This window comes from Hippopotamus amphibius, chromosome 13 (genome assembly GCF_030028045.1).
Source record: "Hippopotamus amphibius kiboko isolate mHipAmp2 chromosome 13, mHipAmp2.hap2, whole genome shotgun sequence".
NCBI lineage: Eukaryota > Metazoa > Chordata > Mammalia > Artiodactyla > Hippopotamidae > Hippopotamus > Hippopotamus amphibius.
Window position 1 is genome coordinate 22,640,391 of NC_080198.1, and position 25,096 is coordinate 22,665,486.

Here is a 25,096-nt window from a genome sequence, read left to right on the forward strand (position 1 = left end):
CTAATTATGAGGAAGCATGAGACAAACACAAGTTGAAGGAGAGTCTACAAAATAGAGTAGGTCCCCCCATTCGTGGTTTCTCTTTGCTAGTTTCAGTTACCCATGGTTAATAGCAGTCAGAAAATATTAAATGGGAAATTCCAGAAATAAGCATAAGTTATAAATTGCACACCACCCTGAGGGCTGGGCTGAAATCTCACGCAGTCTCACTCCATTTCGTCCTGGACGGGAATCATCCCTTTTGCAGCATATCCGTCCCTTAGTCACTTAGTAACCGTCACAGTTACCAGATCTAGTATTGCGGTATCACAGTGCTTATGTGTAAGTCACCCTTATTATATATAACAGTGGCCCCACAGGGCAAGAGTAGTGAGGCTGGCAAGTCGGATGTGCAGAAGAGAAGCCGTAAAGTCCTTCCTTTAAGTGAAAAGGTGAAAGGGCTCAACTTAATAAGGAAAGGAAAAATCATATGCTGAAGTTACATCTACAGTTAAGAATTAACTTGTGGAAAAGGAAAAAGAAATCATGCTAGTTTTGCTGTCATACCTCAAACTGCAAAAGTTAGGGCCACAGTGCATGGTAAGTACTTAGTTCAGATGAAAAAGGCATTAAATTTTTATATTTTTGAGAGACAGTGAGGCCACATTCACATAACTTTTATTACAGTGTATTGTTATAGTTGTTCTATTTTATTAGTTTTTGTTCATCTCTTACTGTGCCTAATTTAAAAATTAAACTTTACCATAGCTATGTATGATACTACCGAATTCTATATGTACTATGTTTTCTCCTATCTGTGGTTTCAGGCATCTACTGGAGGTCTTGGAACATATCCTTAGTGGGTAGGGGACCACTTATTATAACTGCTCTGTAATCTTTAAACATGTCAGACTTTTTAAGAAATGCAGAGAACTGTTCTAGACTGAAAGAAATTAGAGACATTACAACTAAATGCAACATTTTATTCTTAACTGGATCTTTTTGCTATTACAGACATTAATGGGATAACCTGAGGAACTGGAAAAGGGTCTGAGGATTAGTTGGGTTTAATATGTCAACATTAATTTCCCAATTTTGTGTATATATTATGATTATATGAGAGAATGTCCTCGTTTATGGGAAAAATGCTCCAGGGCCATGGGTTATCAGGTTGGCAATTCTCCAATGGCTCAAAAAAAGTTATTTTTACTGTAGTTGCAACTCTTATGAGTTGGAGATAGTTTCAAGATAAAAATTAAAAACCAAAATGTATCATGTGTAGCACTGAATTAAAATGTATTTCTTAGACAAATACTGTACAATATGACTTATGTAGGATCTAAAAAATAGCTGATCTAGTGAAAAAAAAAAGATTAGAATGGTGGTTACCAGGGTCTAGGGTTTAGGAAAAATGGGGAGAAGTTGGACAAAAGGTACAAAATTCTGGTTATAAGATAACTATGTTCTGGGGAAATAATGTGTAGTATGCTGATTACAGTTAATGATACTGTAGAATATACCCGTAAGTTGTTAAGAAAATAGATCTTAAATGTTCTCACCACAAAAGAGAAGTGGCAGTTATGCCAAGTAATTGAGGTATTAGCTAACACTATGGTGGTAATCATTTTGCAGTATATAAGTGTACCAAATCAACCTTAAATTTACACAGTGTTATGTGCCAATTAAATCTCAATACAGCTGAAACATGCGTTTTTATAAGCTTTGGAATTTTTCATTAAATGGACTTCATGTCAATCTACCTAAGTAAGAACACAAATAGAATTGGAAAAATGCTCCTGGTAGAACACAGTACTATGCATAAAGGTTAGCTTTTACAGAGCAAGTTATAATATAACTAAATATCATGGGATCAAATACATCTAAAGATACATGGGGTTTGTGTTTTTATAAAATTTCAGAATAGCTTAATACCTTCTTTCCCAACTGAATTTGCCAAGGCTCCTGTTTTGTTTTTTCCCATCTCTACCTAACTGGCTCTCTACCTTGTGCCCCCATCTCCAGATTAAATAGGGCTCAGATGAATGATGACAGAGTTGTTTCTGCTACTTAAGAGGAAGCAGAATATTCTTCTTGTGTTTGAATTTAACTACATTATTGAGTAGCTTGAGAATAAACATGATTGGGACACAATCTCTGTGCTAAAAGTACATCCAGTTATTGCCAACAATGTCAGCTAGAGGTTTGCCTTGATTTGGAAGTGAAGTAAACAAAAATATCTTCCATTATCCAGAGTCAAACAAAGGCCACCCCGAATCCTCAGGTGCTGTACCCTGTGTTCAGTCTAGGGGTCTTTGTAAGTTAACAATTGATTATCCCAGAGTAGAAATTGAATAGAAGAGCAATCATTAAATTACAGAAACTCCTTGCTTGCCTCCAAACAATTTTAAGTTTATCTTTAGCACATTTTACTGGACTTTTTATCACTGCAATTTTTAGTGTAACTGAAGGCAGAGTTTGTAGAAAACCTTTTTCTATAATGAGTTAATTACTCATAATTAGCAAATCATTTGCTAAAATTATTTTAGCAAGTAAGTTCACATGTATCCAAGTGAAACTGAGAGGTAAAGCAGAGGAAAAGTTAATCACTATATTGATCTCACTTAAAATCTTACCAGATAATACTCACATTTTTACATTATAGAAATTAGTTTAGCTCCTCAATACAAAATGTTCTCTAGAACAAGAGACAGCTGTAGAATTACCTATGCTCTGAGATCAGTGCAGAGCTAACCCTGCCTCATGTGCCACATCACAGCTCTTTAATAGTCTGAATTCTGAACATGGAATAGAGCAGGGAAGGTCGCCTGTGAGATCAGGGCGCAGGTGTAACAGCTTTGGTACTAGTTTCAGCAGCACGTCAATACGGAGCTCAGGTTCTCTTGGGACTGTATGTGCTCCCTAAAATTACCTGCAGCGTCAATGAAGAGGAGGCTTATTTTAAAATAATGTACACAGGAGGATGAAAATACAGTGTTTGAATGTTTAAATATACATTTCACAGCTTTTGTTTAAACTTAAATAGAAAGCAAAGTTGTTTTTACTACACGTGTGTACATTTGTGTGTTTATTTACATACACAGAGAATTGTTTGATGCACACACATCCATCCAAAGTCATACATGGAATCACTTCATTATTCTCATCTTTTTAAATGTTTTTAACAGCTTACACCCTAAACAGATTCTTTTAGAGCTTCAAATAGTTATTTTGGATCTTTATTTTAGACATAATCACAACATCTATCATCATACATTTCTAAGCCCTAAACATTTTATTTCTGAATATGGTGGCTTTCTTTTCATTACCTTGATTAATCTCTGCTTCTACTATAGGGAAAGGAAATATGATAATAAAGGAATGTTACTTTTCTCTGTGGCAATCTTTAAAATGATTATTTCCTGCTAGCAGTTGGAATTGGAGATTCTCTCTGACAAATACACTTCTGCGGGGGTCTCCCTTCAGCCCTGTTTATCAATTGCATGGTAATGAGTCAGTTTCTATGTAAATATAATCAGTATTTGATGGTGGTGAGGAAACCTCCTAGATTAAATGATTTTTGTGGTTTCTTGATTAACATTTTATGAAACCATTACCATGTGCATGACTATTGCACATCTGGAAATAGCTCAGATTCAAGTCTTAGGTCTTTCTAAAGAAGTGTGACCCTCCTTCTAGAGAAAAATTATGTGTGTACTCCAGTGCCAAGAAACTCAAGACTCAAATTTCAATATATAAGTATTTGTCCATTTAACATTTAACAGTTAGTTACTGAGTATCTACCGCTTTGATCTGGGCGTGTGTACTCCACCCCAGCAGTGAGTAAGAAAGACAATGTCCCCCTGATTTCATGGAATATCTGTTATAATGGGGAGAGGAAGTCAGCCATGAAAACAAATGCTGTTATTTTAGATAGTGACAGAAGGAGAAGAGAAGGTATGGGCCGTCCTTCTCTGGGGTAATCAGGGCATGTCTTTCTGAGCTGACATTCGCTGAGACCCTGTTGATCAGAAGCAGTCAGCTGAGTAAATATTAAGATGAAAAGGTGAGTGATCCAGGGAGATCTAGGAGCAAGTGCAGGGTACAAAGAAGGGGATGAGTGTGGATATTCAAGGCATCTGAGGACCAGTGGGGCTGGAACAGAGGGGAGTAGGAGCAGTCAGGACAGAGTGGTAGGCAGGTGCATAACCCTTAAGGCCATTGTGTGGGTTTAATAGTATTGCCAGACTTAGCAAATAAAAATATAAGAAACCATTAAACTTGAATTTCAGATAAACAATGAAAAAAATTAGTAGATATATCCCATGCAGTATTTGGTATTTTGTAGTTTATACAGCAACCATATAAAGTGGGGTTCTGGTACCACTTCCAAAGTGGGAAGTGTTCCCATACCGCTAAGCAGTTCTTCCAATGCCAACCAGGTGTCATGTGATTTAACTCAAGTTTTGATACTGTCAACCCAAAGATAGCTTCAGATTCCACAGGTTAAGTTTCAGTCCTACAAGACTGCATCCCCTCCTTCCCACCCAGTCTCCTTCAGAAGCCAGTCTCAAGTCCAAATTGTTACCTGTGTGTCTGACAGGCTACAGGTGAGAGGTTCCCACCACCCCCTCCTTGGACTTAAGGTGCCAGTTGCAAGTGCAGGTTGTAACCTGTACTTCTAACTGGCTATAAAACAGAGGTTCCCAAGATGACCTTCTGTGAGCTGGAGTGGTTCACAGAACTCATGGAAGCATTTTACTCACCAGATTATTGGTTTATTATGAAAGGATGTAACTCAGAAACAGGTAGATAGAAGAGATGCCTAGGGCAAGGCATGAAGAAGGATCACAGAATTTCCATGCCATCTCTGACCACACCACTCTCCCCAAATCTCTGCGTGTTCACCAACGTGGTAGCTCTCCAAACCCTGTCCTTTTGGGTTTTATGGAGGCTTTATTACATAGTCATGATTAATTAAATCATTGGCCCTATTTCGGCCCCATTTGGGGGTCAGAGGTGGAGGAGAGTGGATTCGGTGAGGGGAGTAACTAGATGGGATCTAATCACATGATTGGTTCTTCTAGCAACCAACCCTTATCCTTAGGTGGGGTCCTTACCTCATTAACATAACAAGAGACACCTTTGTCACTCTCCAACTTAAGAATGAAGGTTTTGCGAGCTGTGAGTCAGGAACCATGGGCAAAGACCAAATATATATTTTTCATATAAATCACAGTATCACAACTATTCTCATCCTTATTGTCTGAGCAAGAACACTTTTGAATTACAGGGGCATTATTGACAGCTAATCCAGGACAGTGGGTAAAAACCACGTCTGACTCAAGCAAACCAGGCATGTGGTCATTGTACCTACAGAGTTTGGATTTTTTTCTTTCCTTCAAATATCTGTAGGAAGCCATTGGAGAGTTTTAATTGACGATATGTATAATTTAATCTGCTGTGGCAGATTTGTGTGGAGAGTAAATCATGCATGGAATGAAGATTTACCAACACCATTTAGTGGGAGATGGGATGAGTGAAGCCTATTGATGAATGGCAATGGGACAAAGGTAACAAGGACTCTTCCTTTGTCATTGATAACTTTGATTGGAATTGGTGTATTAAAAACTGTTGACAAAAGATGCCAGTTTCTTTACTTTAGAAGCCCCCCCCCCACACCATAGCAAATAAATCTAAATGCATACATATCTTGAAATAAATCTATGTATAATTAAAAGTTGACTTTTAATTGGCTATAAAAGCTCAATGTTTTGTTTTTGAGACACTTAAATACTAACTTATATCCTGCAGTTTTCTCTGTGTACTTTGCTAGTTCTTTTTTCTCTGAAAGCATTTTTAGAGAGCCATGAAGAGTTTGTAGGACTAGACCATTGAGCCCATACAATCAGAGCTGGAATTCCAGTTTGGCTAGCCAATTCCTCATCCTGTGCTCTTAACCACTATTTCACTAAAATGTCTCTGTATTACTGAGTGGATGCATCTTAGTGCATGATTTCAAAGTTTCTTTTCCTTCACTTAGCATTATATTATAAATGTTGCATTATATTTTGCAAACTTCATGTCAGGGGTGTGGTCCTTAGACCAGCATCAACAGCATCCCCTGGAAACTTGTTAGAAATATAAATTCTTGGCTCCCAACCCAGATTCACCAAATCATATCCTCTGGGACTGGAGCCCAGCAATGTGCGGTTCTGATATGTGGTCAAGTTTAAGAATCTGCTTTATATTCTCCTTTTAATAGTGATACAGCATCATATCATGTTAATGTGCCATAGTTGTTACATCTGCTCTTATTTCCATTTTTACATCATTATATACAACGTTGGTAACAAGCTTGTTCATATACATGGCTCCACTTTTCAACTATTCATCAGACTGGGATTATTAGGGCAAAGCTTAGGACCACTTTTATGTCACATGTCTTGCTAAATTCCTTTCTAAAAATAAGTGCCACACTGCCACCCCCAAAATTTGGGTAAGCAAGTTTTCCTCTTATAACTCAACCAACTTGAAGTATTATCCTTCTAAAATGGACACTTGAACTCATATTCCCATAACTTTAAAGTGATAGCTTATTTCAGCTCACATTTTTACTACTAGTGATGGAGAATATTTTCCCTTGTTTGTGTGGAGTTTGTATTTTCACTGTGTGAATTGTATTTTTGTGTCTCTATCAACTAATTGCTTTGTAGTTCTTAACATTTGAGTGAGCACTTTACATATACGTATCTGTGTCTGTTTCAGTATCTGCACACACTACTTCTGATTTTCTTTTTACTCTTTTTTGAACTTATATCTGTGCAAATTTGTTGCACAGTCAACAAGATTTTTTGAATAATAATATAGTACATTTCTTTTAATAATATAGTACATTTCACTTAGAAGGTACCTTTGTGGTTTCAAAATTTAGGAAATAGGCTCTTGTATCTTAAAAAGTGAGCATTATGCCTGTGAAACAGGCTAAGCTAGGGCCAACTGCAACAGCAAATTTAACCAGAATCTCAGCATGTAACACCCAACAAAGATTTCATTCTTGTTCATGTTACATGTTCAGCAAAGATCAACAAGATAGCTCTGCTGCTCGTAGTGTTCAGAGCTCCTGGCTCTTGGAAGCTCTACGATCTTGTAGCTGAACCATCATAACAGAGAACTGCTGTGGAAGAGGAACAGGGTGTGGAGGTAGTAGGAGAAACTATTATGTACCTTCAGCCTGAAATGGTCCATCATTTCTGCTTATAGATAGTCCTTATGGCCAGAATTAGTCACATGATTCCAACCAACTGCAAAAGAAGATGGGAAATGTGGGAAACGGAAATATTTGCTCAGCAACAAATGTCTGTGTCTCAGCTGTTTTCATAATATGATGAGCAGTGTATAATAATCCTATGATAAATATTCTGAGTATTCATTCACTTACTATGTCAGGTAATGTTCAGACCAGAAAAGAGATGCTATTCTATATTTCAGGGGTGATGAATTTTAGATAGGAATTTGGGGCTTATGTGTGAAGCTCAAAGGAAGTAAAGATTGGGGATGGCACCCAGAGATCTCAGCCAAAAGCCTTGAAGTGGGTGGTTTGTAGAGCTCACTTAGAGTCTGAAGTGGTTCTCAAGTCTCTGTGAAATTCCCACCAACTCCCTCTGCAGTCATGAAGAGTGTTTTCATCAGCTCATAAGATAGATGCTATGAAATATCTCTGCCAGTATGTCTGACTGCCACTACCCTGAGGGAATAAAGATTTCTCCTTTCATCTTCCAGATCTTATACTTGGTTTCTTGATGGCCAACTCTATTCTAGAACTATTTGGGGGCATGGATTGTGGATACAGTCCCTGAAATCTCTTCTGTGAAACAGAAGAGACCTTTGAAAGGTGGTAGTGGTTAGTTCCTATTAAACACCATATTAAAATATCCTGACAGAGTTTTGGGAAGATGGTTATTCTATACCAAGCTGACAACAGACAAGTTGGTACACTCATTCATTTGCAGTTGGCAACTAGAGGAAACCAGTAGTACTGAAATGTGTGTGTCCCTCTCTCTACCACATTCCTTTTTGAGTGAGGCCCTAAGGGTGACATTTGATGTTACTAACTTGAATGATAAAATATCTTCTAGCACTAGTTTGAAATAAGTTGTAGTCTTCTTTTAATCAGCTTTTCATAAATTCTGAAAATCACAAGGTCAGAAAGAAAACAGGAATACTGTCTAGTCCTTACCTGAACTCTCAAAGAGCTAAAACATCTTTTTTTGAGGATAAGCCTCAACACATATGAAGCAATAGTGTTTGGCATAGATTTTATATAACTGTCATGAAATGTCATACTAGAAGGCACAGTTAGAGAAATAAACATCTGGATGAAGAGCAGTCCTATTTAGAGCTCAAAAAGGACAGAAGAACACCTGCATTTTTTAGACTGTAAAATGTGGGATCTCTTGTTTGCCTGCAGTTCACACAAAAAAACAGAAGCCACTCTTTGTATTTTGGGTATAAAAGATGTGAGATGGGAGTTAGGAACTAATACAAAATTTAGAAGCTCTGAGGAATAAAGGTCAAAGATGCCACTACTGAAAGTCAGGAGAGCCCACACAGAGCAGAGATCTTGGCCAAAAGCTTCAAAGCAGGTGGGAGCCTGCTGTTAATGATGCAAAATAACTGTTAATGAAATAAACTAGATGGCAATGCAGTAAACTAGCTATTAATGAGAGAAAATACTAACACTGAGCTGTCATGGAAGACCCACTGCAACAGGAACCATGGCCTTCTACCAGTTCTGAAATAATCACATGAAGTCCCCATTTTGTTAGATTATTTTATTATAGTGTTTAATAAGGAATATCTCTAATGCCACCTTTTAGTTTGCTTGTAGCTGTCTCTGTATTTGGACATAACTATGCTGATAGGTCAGGAATGGCTAAAATTTTTCTCTGGCAGCTCAAGATCACCAGTGGCTTCCTGGCCAACTGTGTTGAGAAAGATTCTGAGCTGCATTTGAGCTTAGCATGAAAGACTGCTTGGTTTGATGTATAGTGGGTACTGTGGTGTAGAAGGGGCTACTCTGACTTGCTTTGTACATATTTGCCCTCTGTGACTTTCCATTTTAATCTCTCTACTTTCCAAGTAAAAAGGATTCTTTCCTGCTAGGCTCTCTGTGACATGTTAATTTAACATCTTCATTACTATGTCTTTGATAGACTACACACTAATATGCCTAGGTGCCTGTAAAGCAGAATATATGGGCTTCACTGGTAGTGCAGTGGGTAAGATCCGACACTGCCACTGCAGTGGGTCCGGGTTCGATCCCTGGTTGGGGAACTAGATCCCTCATGCATGCCGCAACTAAGAGTCCTCATGCTGCAACTAACATCCGATGCAGCCAAAATAAATAAATACTTAAAAAAAATAAAATCAGAGTCCTTTTAAAAAAAAAAACCACAAAATATAAAATGGCTTTCAAGACAAATAAGAGATCGCTTTGTTTCTTAGATCTTTGATATCTTTTCTTCTGTTGCACACATGGCAAATCCTAGACATACTGACAGGAACCCAGGGGATCTTATCAAGATGGCTGAGTAAAGGTCTCACCCTAGTGAGACTCACTTTCATCAGAAAGTGGAGCCAATTTCAAATAAACAATATTATTAAATTTGAGGCTAGGATCTCTTACCCTCCCCATGCTGACATTTATTATCTCCTAAAATCACAGCAAGCTGCAATACCAAAGCAATTGATTTGAGTTACTCAGTAAATAACATTTGATGAAAAGAAAATTAGGTGGTAAAGAGACCCTTGAGAAATTAGAAAATAGCCTTCTAGGCTTTCAACCTATTTCTTATTTGCGAAGGCATTGAATAATACAGCAGGCCTAAGAATCAGCTGCAACCTGCTTCCAAGTGCCTAAAATACTGAGTCCAAGAGTTGAGCGGTCCAGCTTGAGGAATTGTTCAAATTTTAGTCAAAATAAGCTTTGATTAAGGAAGAAAAAAAAAAAAAAAGAAAAGAAAAAGCTAATCTTCAAGTTTAACAGAAGGGCTTAAAAGAGCCGTTACAAACAACATGAATTATTCAGGCTGGGGATATTGTGACTTGCCTTTTATACACATAAAGCTCAAATGTCTGATCTCAAACCCAGCGCAAATAAATTGATTTATACCAGTTGAGCCATCCTTGGACAAGGGAAAAAAATGAACCTATTTTCCTTAGTGCCCTGGCTTTGTTTTCTGTAACAATATGTAGTGAACTTTGAGCCCCAGGCATTTTTGTTACTGTTTTAGGATAGGAGAGAAGAGGCCTCATGCAACAGACTTTTGTTGGGGCAAATAAATTCTTCTGGAAATGTCAGCCCTAAATCACTTTTGCATATAACCTCAGGTACCCAAATGGAACAAACCAGTAAAATTGCACCTGTGTGCTGCTTCAAGTACATAGCAGGGTGGGTGAAAAATACTCTTTCACTAGATCTTGATATTAAAATGTTTTTCATTAGAGCAAATAACAACAGACATCCTGTTACTTTTCTGCTGTAAAACCCCATTGTTTCCCAGGAAGATTTCCCTAATTTTCCCCCTTATCCCCTGTCCTCAGTTCTTATAACACTTTGTACATCCTTCTCTGTGATGTTCTGAGAGGCATCGTGTAGTAAACAGAGCATGAGCTTTGAAATGAATCCAACTCCAATTGGGCAAGTTACCTCTCTTCTCTGCATCTCAGTTTCTTTGTATAAAGACTTTGTGAGGATTTATGGGATGATGGCAGTTGCCCAATAAATGAGAGCATTTTCTTATTAATCAGACTAAGAGGTCTTAGGAACGGAGCATCCATCCCACACAGGATACCTCCAGCTATGTGACAGGCACATAGGAGATGATATGTTTTAGTGAATGATGGATGTAGCTCACGTCATTCTAGGAGACTCATTCTTTTCACTGTGTTTCCATATAACTTTAAGCATTCTTCTCTCAAATCCTTCTTTGCAGCATATTTCAGAGTTTGTTTACATTTTTTTTTGACTCCCACAGGTAGCTTCCTACGGCCTTACTCCTTCATATCCATCATATCTGTTACCCTACAAGTAAAGAGGACTGATTAGCTGAGTGACAGAAGGGGAGGATGGATAAATGAGGGACTGGATGGTTAGAGGGAAAGCCTAAGTGCTTAAGAAGTTCTAGTACTAAATGGAACATTATTTTTTGTAGTAGTTTATTGTCTGTGCTCACTGCTCCTTTATACTTGTGCTACTATCTTAATTATCCATTTATCAAACATTTACTGATTTCCAGTGTGCTGGGTACATGCTGGGGAATATAGAGAAGAATCAGAGTGGGGGAGGGGATGGATTACCCAAGGGTTCATAATTTTCCAGGGAAGGTAGAATGTGAGATACAACAGGATAGATTATAAATTCAGATGCTATTACTCCAACTAAGAAATCTTTACTGGGTTCTCAAGACTTGTCAGTTCAAATCAAACTCCTTACTCTAAACTCATGACTCCATGATTTACACCTGGAACTCCTCTTCCACTCTCTTCTAGCCAGGTCTCCTCTTCTGAAACATGGCCTCTTTCATCCTCTGTCTGAAAACGCTCCCCTACTCTTCATCTCTACCTGACATAATCTTCTTCACATCCTTTAAAGGCCAGCCCCAAAAGCCACTTCTTCTTGGAGCTTTCCCTGAGTCCTCCAACCCAAAATAATCTCTCTTTCCTATAAATGCTTTAAGTAGTGGCTACTTGTCATTGACAGCAGAAATGAAAGTAGCAAAGATATTGAAGTTATATAAACTGAGATGAGTAGGATGCTTAAGTCAATAAGCAGGAAGGAGGTATGGAGTGGACTAGGTTTACTGAGATGTCGCTTTGACAAGATTCCTGACCAGAGCTGGGAATTCCTGTCTGGAGCTCAGGAAAGACCATTCCAGTAGGATGGATATGGGTCTCATACAGAGAGATGGAAATGAAATTTGAGATGATTGAAATTGACAAGAAAGCATAGCAGGAGCAAAGAGATTTGCATTAAACCTATGTTTAAATGCTAAAAAAAAAGGAGAGAAACCTCTGAAAGAAATTGGGAGGGAGCTCTCTGCCACATAGAGTAGAAAACAGATTATGGAGAAACCAAAGGAGGAATGCATGAAGAAGTTAGGTAAAATGGAAGGCAGTAAAGAAAGGAAAGATGATGATACCATCTACTTTCTGGGCAGTCAACCATCTGTTAGGATGTGTGCAAATTTATATTGTCATATGACATTATAATCACTATTGGGTCATTGTTGCAACACAGCCTTAGGGTCATAGTAAAGAAAGAGCAGATGTTAACTGGAAGAAGCTATCAAAGGCAGGTCAGTCCAGAATTTTATATGTAAAAATTAATATTTCTTGGAAGAATATTTTGGAGTTTATTAGAGGAACTCATCAGTGCTAAATGGAAAAAAATTTATCCTCAGGGTATGAGATTTCTTTATTCTTTGCCCATGCTAGGTTTGTAGTGAGTTCACATAGGCATGGCCCAGATTTTGCTGAATTACTAATTAATATGGATTCTTAATATGGATCATATAGACAAGATAAAGTAAGTCAGTGACTGCAAGTAACTCTTTAAAGCTAAGATGTTGCAAGATTGAAGAGAGAAAAAAATGGAAATACAGGGGAAAGAAACCTTGTTGTAAGTTAAACATCTGATTGACAGGTGTTACATTAAAATACATAAGTGAGTCAACTGAGTGAGTCATCCTCCCAGAGAGCTTCTGAAAGTCTCATCAATAAACATCCTAATTTGAACATTTAATTGTTTACTCTTGTAACTTTGCTTTGAGATAATTGCCTATAGAAGCGTAAAGAATGATGTCAGTGAGAGAAGGACAAAAATGGACTTTAATCCACAGGTTTCTATCTTGTTCTCAAATGCAAAAGGGTAGCCCCTTGTCTCACTAACCACCGAAGCCAGCTAAGTAAAGACTGAAACTGAGATTCAAAGCCCCAAGGTGCGTCAAGTAGAACAGACAGTGGGTATGAGAGATGGAGATTGATATGACACTGCCTGGATAAGCCCCAAACCCTATTGATGAGGGCCCTAGAGGTTAAAAACAGCGATAATGCAGGAAAAGATGCCCAACATCGCTAACCACTAAGGAAATGCAAATCCAACCCACAGTGAGATACCACCTCACACCTATTAAGTTGGCTACTCTCAGAAAAAAAAAAAAAAACAGATGTTGGTGAGAGGGTAAAGAAATGGGAACCCTTGTGCACTGTTGGTGAGAATGTAATGGTGCAACCACTATGGAAAACAATACAACAGTTCCTCAAAAGATTACAAATAGAATTACTGTTTGATCCCAGAATTCCACTTCTGTCCATTGATAGATGAATGTAATTTTGAAATGTGATATATACATATCATGAAATATTATTCAGCCTTATAAAGGTGGGAAATTCTGACACATGGATGAACCTTGAGGACAGTACGTTAAGTGAAACAAGCCAGTTGCAGAAAGACAAATAGTGATGTGATTCCACTTATAAGAGGTACCTAAGGTAGTCAAATTTATAAAGAATGCTAGATGCCAGGAACTGGGGAAAAGGGGGAATGGGGAATTCCTGTTTAATGGATAGAGAGTTGCAGTTTTAGAAGGTCAGATGAGTTCTGGAGATTGATTACATAACAATGTTAATGTACTTAATACTACTGAACTGCACACTTAAAAATGGTTAAAATGGTAAATTTTATGTTGTCTATTTTATCACCATTTTTAAAAACTTTTAAATGGTGATAAAAGTCATATATTCATTCCTTTAACTGCTATTTGAGTGTCTACTAAGGGTCAGGCATTGGAGAACACAGTCAGTAACTCAGCATACAAAAATCCTTCCCCCATGGAGTGACCTTCTAGTGAAGGAAGACAAACAAAATAAATGAAATATACTATGTTAGATGGAGAAAAATGCTCTGGAGAAAATAGAGGGGATAAGAAGTGTCAGAAATTGGAGTGGATTGGGAAGACCTAATCTCCAAGGTAACATCTGAGCAGTAGGGTAGAGACAGGGAGATGACAGGAGGGAAAGCAGTTCCCACAGAAGGAACTGAAGAAATAGCCACTGCAGAGGTGGGAGCCTGCCTGCTGTGTTGCAGGGGCTACCAGGAGGCCACTAGGCTTGGAACTGAATGAGAGCGGAGGTGAAGGCTCGGGGATGAGCAGACTGGCAAGAAGACTAAGGCCAAAGAGAGGTGTCAGTGGCTTGGATGAAGGAGATAAGGGCAGAGAGAGTAAGAAAAGGTTGTCTGTAGAGTTAACAGGGTTTGTTGATGGATTAGGTGGAAAAGTGTGCAAAAAAGGGAGGAGTCAAGAATGACTGTAACACAGTGATTCTCAACCAGGGGTGCTTTTGCCCCTCAGGGGACACACACACACATTTTTTGTTTTCCAAAACATGAGTCCAGCAACATGAAACAGTGTGCACTAAATTTCTTCAACGAAGGTGCCAGGTAACACTTCCAGCTGCCCAAAACAGTAAGAAGGGTGAGATTCCTACCATCAGAGACCCAGCACCTTGCACCTGGCCTTCCTACTTAAGGAGTGGGTGGTGGAAAGATTTCAGGCCTCCTCTGTGTCTATTTTTCTGGCCTCCCAGTTACCTCCTGACTTGCCAAAGCCTATAGCCACCAGGGTAATTTTTAGATTTGTGAGACAAATGAGGAAGAACAAACAAATTGATTTGAGACATCAGTGTGTGTGTGTGTGTGTGTGTGTGTGTGTATGGTGTTGGTGGTGGTGTTTGTTGACTTTGAGGTGGCGGCTGAGAATGGGTTGGATGAGAGGAGAGGGCAGTGAGGTTTAGCATTAGACAGACAGTGAAGGTCACACGACCATGCCTAATGTGTAACCAGCCTCCAGGCTGGAAAACAAAGGCGAAGGGAATCCCTTCTGCAGGCAGTGACAAAGAGGGGAGCGTTTCTGGTCCTCTGCATTTCCACTCCTTCCCAGGACTTTTGAACCATATTTAGCAAGAAATGAAAGGAAATGGCGGGCAAGAAAGAAACATTGTACCCTCTCCTTTTCTGCCACTATGCCACCTGCTTTCAGATTACTAACTTTTTCTTAATTATTTCACTCTTCTTTTGCTTTTCTGTACATGTTTTGAATGCTAAGCAATATTTGGCAGACAGGGCTGGCTTTTAGCCTCTGAGTGAAACTCTGAGGATCATCCTAGATCAGTGATGGCTTTGCTTTTTGCTCTCCCCTCCCTGCCAGTACCCAGCATGTAGGAAACACTGAATAAATAAGACATTAAGTTTAATAAGCCTACCTAACTGTGTACTTTAAGGCTCAGATGGCGTCTCTGCTCCTCCATGGTGCCTTTGAGGACCTCTCCATTCACACAGATCTCTCTCCCTGAATCCCATGACACCTACTGCCTGTGCTGCTGATTGATTCAGAAAAAATGTTTTGTGGAGCAGTAAACATGTGCTTGTCATTGGGTTAGGGGCTGAGGACGCAGTAGTGACAGAGAAACAAAACTCCCTGCCCTCTTAGAGCTGACTTTCTAGTCTATCATATTATGAAATATGTCTCCAAACACTGGTTAAATTTTTGTGTATTTATTTGCCTCTGCAAGTAGACTGTAAATTTTTTCAAGCATAGACTTAATTCTTTTTTTTGGTACCCTGTGCTTTGAATACTGTATTTTCAGAGCTGTAGGAGCTCATTAAATGTTTGTTTCAGAATTCAGAAACAGAGGCAGTCTCAAATCCTGCCAGTAATAGATTCACAGGAAATCCATTGTTAGTGGTGCCTGCTCTGGATGGGTGATAATTTCCACTAGTTAGCAAGTTAAATTTTACACAGAGCGTGGGTTCATGAAATAAATAGCATCTTCTCTAGCTTTAGAAAACATCATGGCTAGAGGGGGAAAATTACAAGATGAGATCAGCATCACCAGTTAATGGTGGACTAAGTTTGTGCTTCCCGTTCATGTTTTTCATCTCATGTAAACTCTAGTTCTGTATCTGAAAAGTAGAGATTTACCAAGTGGGCTGTGATGTTACTTATGTCACATGAGATCATGTGTGGTACAAGTACAAGGTGCTGTGATTATCACGGACAGTTAACGGTCACTTTGAGCAGAGGGAAGCCAGTGGTTACACAGTGGTTCAGGCAGCTTCTTGCATAGAGAACTCTTTGTCTAAGAGCTGCTGTTTTAGAAAAACAGAGAACCATTTGGGAAGCCCAAATCTCAGTTGGACCTTGTTAGCATCTATCTATGAGACGTCATTTAGGAGAAGGCTTGCCAGGGAGAGCTACCACTACCACCCAAAACAAGTTCTCTATCTGCCTGCTGATACTTTAGGGCGTGGTTTTTTTTTTAACCTAATTAAAGCTTTAAAATGCACCTATCCCTTTGAAAAGTCATAATCAACTCTTAAGAGAAAAAACAAGTCATTATGAAATCTCCTGCAGACTTTAAAGGCTTCATTTATACCTAAGACCAGACCACCCTAGGTAAATCCATTCTTTGTAATATGGTCCCATTTGTATAAAGAAGAAATATCTTAAACAATGCCAGATTCATCTCATATCAGAGATTTCTATGTTTTAGTTATTTGATATGTATTTTCTGTCAAAAAAACTCCTACAAATATGGATCAAGTGATAGAAATCGTAAGGTTACATTTTTAGTCCTAAATAGTATATTTAATGTGGAGTTTGGGCAGATGACCATATGCAGTGTTTATATACATATAATCCTCCTTTTTATTAGTCCCTTACCCAGTTTTGCTTCAGGTATTATCAGTGAGTAACCTCTCTTTTTCCACTTCATCTGCCCCATAAGAACATATTCAAATTCAGTTCTAAAATTTTTGTTGAATGCTGGCCCAGTGTTAGGTGCCCTGGAGGAATACCAGAATAAGATGAAAACTCTGTTTTTTTGTGAGAGACTCCTATCGTGACAATACAACTGGAATCCCAAGTAGCCATAAATATCTACAGTTAACCCTTGAACAACATGGGTTTAAACAGCGCAGGTCCACTTAGCAGATTTTTTTCAATAGTAAACAGGCAGTACTGCACCATCCACGCTGATTGAATCCACAAATGTGGAACCACAGATTCAGAGAAACCACAAATAGGGAGGGCCAACTATAAGTTATAGGCGGATTTTCCACTGCTAGGAGGGTGGGACCCCCAACCCCCTCATTGTTCAAGGGTCAACTGTATATTATAGGAGCTGTCATTATAGAGAAATAATCACAATCAAAACTAATCTGAGGTTACAAAACAAGTTGCCTAACCTTTGTATTTGTGTATGGGTATGCTGACTTGTTTTCAGATCAAACTGTTGTGAATAGGTACATATGTAAGATTTTCTTCCCCAGAGGTTGTCTCCTTTTAGTTCCTGTTCCTGCAGCAGTTTGCCCATACTTTGGCTTTTGTACTTACCATACTGTACTGTGATTGTTAAATAAATGTGTTAAATTAGTTGTTTAGTCTCCTCCTCCAGACGCTGAACTCCTCCAAGCCAGAGGCCATCTTTCTCCTTCCTGCTTGCTTTTTGCATCCACAGTACCTAGCTCCACACCTGGCACAAAGGCATGTTCAGTGCCTTTTTATCGCATTTATACTTCAAATGTCCTGAGTTCATATCTATCAGTAAGAGTTTTGATCATAACTGACTTCTTTCTCACTACAAGGACAGATTCAGAATGCAAAGATCTTTTTCCCTCTTCTTAAATGAGGGTTAGGTTTTTGAATGAGAGTTGGTCAGTTTATGTGTGTTGCTTAGAGTTACTATGAGTGCAAATAGAATTTTCCCCGACTTATCTTTATACATTCAAAATGGAATGTCTATCCTACATCTATTTTATATTTTCCTTGTAGTTTTTTCTCATTTCTTCCTCAGTATCTCATATGTATACTAATAGAAATCCTTTCTTATTGTCCTTCATATGGCTGCTTTAAGCTACACTGCCTTTAAGAGTATATTTGTATTCAGAGGCACCAATGGTAAATGATTTCAACAGGATGAACCTTTTTAATCCTATTTTATATCTAAAAGGCATGCTCAACTCTATCTTCTGCCATCTCTTGAGAATCCAATTTCCTAAGGTTATGGTCCTGAGACTGAATGGAAATTTTCAAAACCTAGAAGTTAAGTATCAAATTCAAACAAAGCCCAGACAATCCAGGCTGAGACTGATTTGTGTGGCCATAAGCAGCAGCAATCTTCCAGTGGCTATTGGTGTAATAACTATGATTACGGCTTAGCAAAGTCAACTTTCTCCCCTCTGGCCCCAAGCATTTGGAGCTGTTTTTCCTAAACAGAATTTTTTGAGAATATAACATTCACAATAAAAGCCACCACAACATGATAGCAGATATCCATGTAACTACCAGGTAGCAAAACAGTAGGACGCAATTTGAGAATAAATTCAGTTATGAATCAAAAAGGTGTTACTGAGACATCAAACTAGCATCTAGGTGGAAACCTACTGAGTACAGGTAGTGGAGGAAGCGTCTAGTCACCAGCTCCTAACTTTCATGACCAACATGCCAAGGTCAGGTGGTCTTTTCTGAGGCCCCCCTTTTTTTTGTCCATGAAATACAGAGATGAAGAAATTGTGATTTTTTAGTAAATGTAATAAAAATTAAAAATAAACAGGTAAAATACCCTTCAGCTGCTGGTTGACTGAAGCTTCCAACTAAGCATTAGTTATAAAATCACTAATTCACCAAGACACTTGGTAGTTCCTTACAAGCACCCTCACTACTTATTGGATTTTAAAAATAGTTTTGGGGAAATTGGATCTTTCTTCTTACATTCTTAGGACACATATCTGTGTGACTGACTAGCATAACTGAAAGACCTAAAGTATTTTATCTGCCTCATTTCCAGAGGTTATTATTAATCATATATATGTTTTTCATTGAGAATTTCCAATTCTGTAATGGTAATGGATTAATGCAGACCATTATTTCTGGGTCTTGTGGAAAGTTAGAATTAAAATCATATGCTCTTCAGTATAAACAGTATAGATAAATACAAGAATTACCTGCCACAAGGAGCCAGCTTTCATTCCTGAAAGTCCAGGATGAGACATAGACCAAATAAATGTGAATCTACCAATATCAACTTACTCTAGTCTTACAGCCCCTTAGACAACCCTTAAACTATAAGTGCAATGGAAAGAAGGAAATAAAAATCCAGATAAAATAAATAATAAGGAGGCAGAGGAACATGAAATAAACAGCAAGACTGTGATTTTTTTTCCAGACATTTTTGGTGTAATACTCTGACTTCCCAATATGAAGATTCCATATTTTTAGAAGTTTGAATCATCTATATAATTAGAGATGGAAGAAAATATGCCATTTCTGTAGACATAATAGGGCTTGTTAGCTATTTCTCCCTGAAAGGGGCTTGACTTTACTCAGTCCAGAGACTGTTGGTCTTTGCTCAAGATGCATCCTATGGAAAGGACTCTGCTGCCCTCTACTGTCAGTAAGAGTAGAGGGGACAGAGGAAGAGAAAACATTAGGACCTGTGAATGAGAATCTCTCTGATGGGAACTTCTCATCACCCAAAGACCAGACAAGTCAACGCCCTTTCTAAGGGAAAAGAGCCTTGTAAAGACCCTTGAGCTACAAGCCAGTCCAGTCTGTCAGCCTAACTGAAGGATGTGATACAACGAAGAGGGAGCTAAGGCAGCTTTGAAATGCAAAGGCCGGGAGATGAAATAGTCCATCTAGGTGAGCAAACTTTTTTTTGTTTTTAATTGGGCATTATCCAAAAAGTTGGTTATAAGAAAACACAAAAACTAAATTCCATCTTTTCATCCACGTATTTCCACAGTAATAAAATAGAACAACAGCAGAGGACATAATACCAGTTTAACATGCTATGAAGAAAAATAAGACAGGGTCAGGGCAAACAGAGTGGTGGAAATACACAGAGTAGTTAGGGAATATTCCTCTGAAGAAGTCAAGAATGAAATGAAGAAGCAAGCCTTGGGAAAATGTAGGGAAAGAATGTTCTAGGCTGAGGAGACAGCCACTGCAAAGGCTCTGTGGTAGGAGCATATTTGGGTGTTTTTGGAAGAACAAGGCTGATAATTGAGGTGTGGTAACTGGGAAAGTGAGAATGCGGCTAGAGAAGGTGGCAGAGTTCAGATTGTCGAGGGTGGCACTAATAATCATAAAATGTGAGCCGCATAAGCAATTGTAAAGTTTCTAGTACCCATGTTAAAAAAGAATAAAAAGAAATAAGTGAAATCAATTTCAATAATATATTTTATTTAACCCAATATGTCTAAAATATTGTGTAATCACTATGAGAAATACTGAGATATTTTACTTTTTTCTGTACTATATCTTTCAAATTTGATGTGTATCTTCCACTGACAAAACATCTCATTTGAACTAGCTGCAGGTGAAATGCTCAACAGTCAAGTGTAGCTATGGATCCATTTAAAATTTTTTGTTTTATTCTAGATATATTTGAATGTTTAATTTCTTTTTGTATTTAAGATCATTTTCTTACCTTTTGGAAGTGACCAAGTGGTGATCCCCAAATGACTTCAGTAGAATTCAGTGGAGACTGAATGAGCAGGAAGCCTTTCAGCTCAAAGGGACTCCAAGCTAACCTTGAATCAGCAAGCTGGGTTTCTTTCAGTTGTTTTACTTTAGGAGCAATGTGGGTGGAATTAAGTCAAGCATGTTACTGGAATGTTTAGATAGGAATAAATTTTTTATTGAAATATACTTCACATATAATATTATGTTAGTTTCAGGTGTAGTGCATAGTGATTTGACTTTTCACACATTACGAAATCACTGCAAGAAGTCTAGTAACCATCGGCCCCCATACAGAGTTTTTACGTTATTATTGACCATATTCCTTATTCTGTATATTATATCCCTGTGGCTTATTTATTTTATAACCAGAGGTTTATGAGTCTTAATCCCCTTCACCTATTTCGCCCAACTCCCTACCCTCCACCTCTGGCAACCACCTGTTCTTTGTTCTTTGTTTCTTCAAGTCTGTTTTCATTTTGTTTGTTATATTAGATTCCACACATAAGTAAGATCATACGATATTGTCTTTCTCTTTCTGACTTATTTCACTCATATGATATCCTCTGGATCCATCCATGTTGTCAAAAGTGGCATGATTTCATTTTTTAATAGCTGAGTAATACTCCATTGTATATATGGGTCACATCAACTCTTGATGGACACTTAGTTTGCTTCCATAACTTTGCTATTGTGAATTATGTTGCAATGAATGTTGAGTTGCATTATCTTCTTCTTTTAATGTTTTCTTTTCAATATTTATTTATTTGGTTGCACTGGGTCTTAGTTGTGGCACATGGGCTTCTTAGTTGTGGCATGCATGTGGGATCTAGTTCCCTGACCAGGGATCAAACCCAGGCCACTGCATTGGGAGTGCAGAGTCTTAATCACTGAGCCATCAGGGAAGTCCTGCATTATCTTTTGAATTAGTGTTTTTGTTTTCTTTGGATAAATGCCCGGACATCAAATGGCTGGATCATATGGTAGTACTATTTTTAATACTTTGAGGAATCTCCGTACTGTTTTCTATAGTGGCTGCACTAATTTTCAATGTCATCAACAGTGCACAGGGCTTCCCTTTTCTTCATATTCTCACCAACGCTTGTTATTTGCTGTCTTTTTGGTAATAGCCATTCTGACAGGAGTGAGGTGGTATCGTATTATGTTTCAGATTTGCGTTTCCCTGATTATTAGTGATGTTGAGCATCTTTTCACGTGTCTTTTGGCCATTTGTCCATCTTCTTTGCAAAAACATCTATTCAGATCCTTTGTCCATTTTTAATTGGGTTGTTTATTTTTCTGATATTCAGTTATATGAGTTCTTTGTATATTTTGGATATTAACTTCTTATCAGATATATTGTTTGCAAATATCTTCTCCTATCCAATAGGCTGCCTTTTCATTTGTTGATGGTTTCCTTCCCTGTGCAAAAGCCTTTTAGTTTGATGTAGTACCGTTTATTTTTGCTTTTGTTTCCTTTGCCTAAAGCAGCAGATCAAAATATATATACATATATGTTGGTAAGACCAACGTCAAAGACATACAGCCTATGTTTTCTTCTGGAAGTTTTATGGTTTCAGGGCTTACATTTAAGACTTTAATCCATTTTGCGTTTATTTTTCTATATAACTGAAAGAAAGTAGTCCAGTTTCATTGTTTTGCATGTAGCTGTCCAGTTTTCTCAGCACCATTTATCCGAGAGGCTCTCTTTTTCCCTCCCTGTATATTCTTGCCTCCTTTGTCCTAGATTAATTGACCATATATGCATGGGTTTATTTCTAGGCTCTCTGTTCTGTCTCATTGATTTATTGTGTCTGTTTTTGTGCCTGTTCCATACATACTCTTTTGATTAGCATAGCTTTTTAGAATAGTGTAAAATCAAGGAGTGTAATACTTCCAGTTTTATTTTCGTTTCTCAATATTGCTTTGACTTTTAAGGGTCTTTTGTGGTTTCATACAAACTTTAGAATTATTTTTCTCGTTCTGTGAAAAATGGCTTTGATATTTTGATAAAGATTGAATTGAATTTATAGATTACCTTGGGCAATATGGTCATTTTAACAATATTAATTCTTCCAATCCGTGAGAATGGTGTATCTTTTCATTTGTTTGTGTTGTGTTCAGTTTCTTTCATCCATGTCTTGTACTTTTCAGACTACAAATATTCTTCTTCCTTGGTTGGATTTATTCTTAGGTATTTTATTCTTTTTAATGCAATTGTAAATGGGATTTTTTTTTAATTTCTGTTTTTGGTAGTTCATATTAATGTATAGAAATGCAACATATTTCTGTACATCAATTTTGTATTCTGCAACTTTAGTGAATTCATTTATTCTAGTAGATTTTTGGTGGCATCTTTAGGTTTCTGTTGGCCTATAATTTTCTTTTTTTTTGAAAACTTTGTCTGGTTTTGGTATCAAGGTGATTTTGCCCTTGTAGAACGAGTTCAGAAGTGTTCCTTCCTCGGCACTTTTTGAAATAGTTTGAGAAAAGTGTTAACTTTTCTCTAAATGTTTGGTAGAATTCACCTGTGAAGCCATCTGGTCTTGGACTTTTGTTTGTTGAGACTTGTTTTATTACAGAATCAATTTCATTACTGGTCATTGGTCTGTTCATATTTTCTATTCCTGGTTGAGTATTTAGAGATGCTACATTTCTAGGAATTTGTCCATTGCTTCTAGGTTGTCCATTTTATTGACATGTAATTGTTCCAAGTAATCTCTTATACTCCTTTGTACTTCTGTGGTGTCGGTTCTAACTTCTCCTTTTTCATTTCTGATTTTATTGATTTGGTCCCTCTCTTTTTCTTTTCTTTTTTTTTTTTTTCATGAGTCTGGCCACAGGTTTATCAATTTTGTTTTTTCAAAGAACCAGCTATTAGTTTCATTGACCTTTTCTATTGTTTTTTTAGTCTCTATTTCAAGTCTCTGATCTTTCTTTCTTTCCTTCTACTTAACTTTGGATTTTGTTCGATCTTCTTGTAGTTCCTTCAGATATAGGTTTAGGGTGTTTATTTGAGATTTTTTTCTTCTTTCCTGAGGTAGGCTTGTATTGGTATAAACTTTCTTCTTAAAACTGTTTTTGCTGCATCCCATAGATTTTGGGTCATTGTGTTTTTGTTTTCATTTGACTCTAGGTATTTTTTTTTTTCCTCTTCGATTTCTTCAGTGATCCATTGGTTGTTTAGTAGCATATTGGTTAGCCTCCATGCGTTTGTGTTTTTTTTTACTTTTTTCCTTGTAGTTGATTTCTGGTCTCATAGTATTGTGGTTGGAAAAGATGCTTGATATTATTTCAGTCTTGTTAAATTCACTGAGACTTGTTTTGTGACCTAGCATGACTTATCCTGGAGAATGTTCACTGTGCACTTAAAGAATGTATATTCTGCTGCTTTTGGATGAAATGCTATATCTGTCTATCTGTCTGTCTGTCTGTCTGTCAGGTCCATGTAATCTAATGTGTCATTTAAGGCCGGTGTTTCCTTGTTGATTTTTCTGTCTGGATGATCTGTTTATTGACATACATGAAGTGTTAAAGTCCCCTACTATTATTGTATTGCTGTCAATTTCTCCCTTTATATTTAAGACTTGCTTTATGTCTTTAGGTGTTTCTGTGTTGGGTGAATGTATGTTTAAAATTGTTAGATTTTATTAATCCCTTGATTATGATGTAATGTCTTTCTTTGCCTTTTGTTACAGTTTTTGTTTTAAAGTTTATTTTGTCTAATATAATTCTTGATATTCCAGCTTTCTTTTCCTTTCTGTGTTCATGGGATACCTTTTTCCATCTCCTCACTTTTAGTCTATGTGTGTCTTTAGATCTAAAGTGAGTCTCTTGTATGCAGCATGTATATGGATCTTGGGTTTTTGTTTTCTTTTTTTAACTCATTGAGTCACTCTGTGTTTTTTGATTGGAGCATTTAACCCATTTACATTTAGAGTAATTATTGATAGGGATGTACTTATTGCCATTTTGTTAATTATTTTAAAGTTGTTTTTGTAGTTCTTTTTTCTTTTTTGCTCTCTTCCCATGTGATTTGATGACTATCTTTACATTTGGATTCAATTCTTCTTTGTGTGTTTGTATCTAGTATAGGTTTTTGGTTTGTGGTAACCATGAGGTTTATATATAACAACATATATATGATTACTTTGAGTTGATGATCTCTTAAGTTCAAACGCATTCTAACAATTCTACATCTTTATCTCCCCCTCGTTTTGTTTTTGATGTCATATTTTACATATTTTGTGTATCCCTTACCTCCTTATTGTGGATATAGATGATTTCACTACTTTTGTGTTTTAGCCTTCCAACTAGCTTTGTAAGTGGTTGATCCACTACCTTTATGTTTGTCTTTGCCAATGCAATTTTTCCTTTCATAATTTTCTTATTTCTAGTTGTGGCCTTTTTTTCTGCTTAGAGACGTTCCTTTGACATTTCTTCTAAAGCTGGTTTTGTGGTTACCCAGAAGCATGCTCCCCTCTGGTCACCAGAGCTATATGCTCTAGGGGTACCCCCTGTGTGGGCTCTGTGCA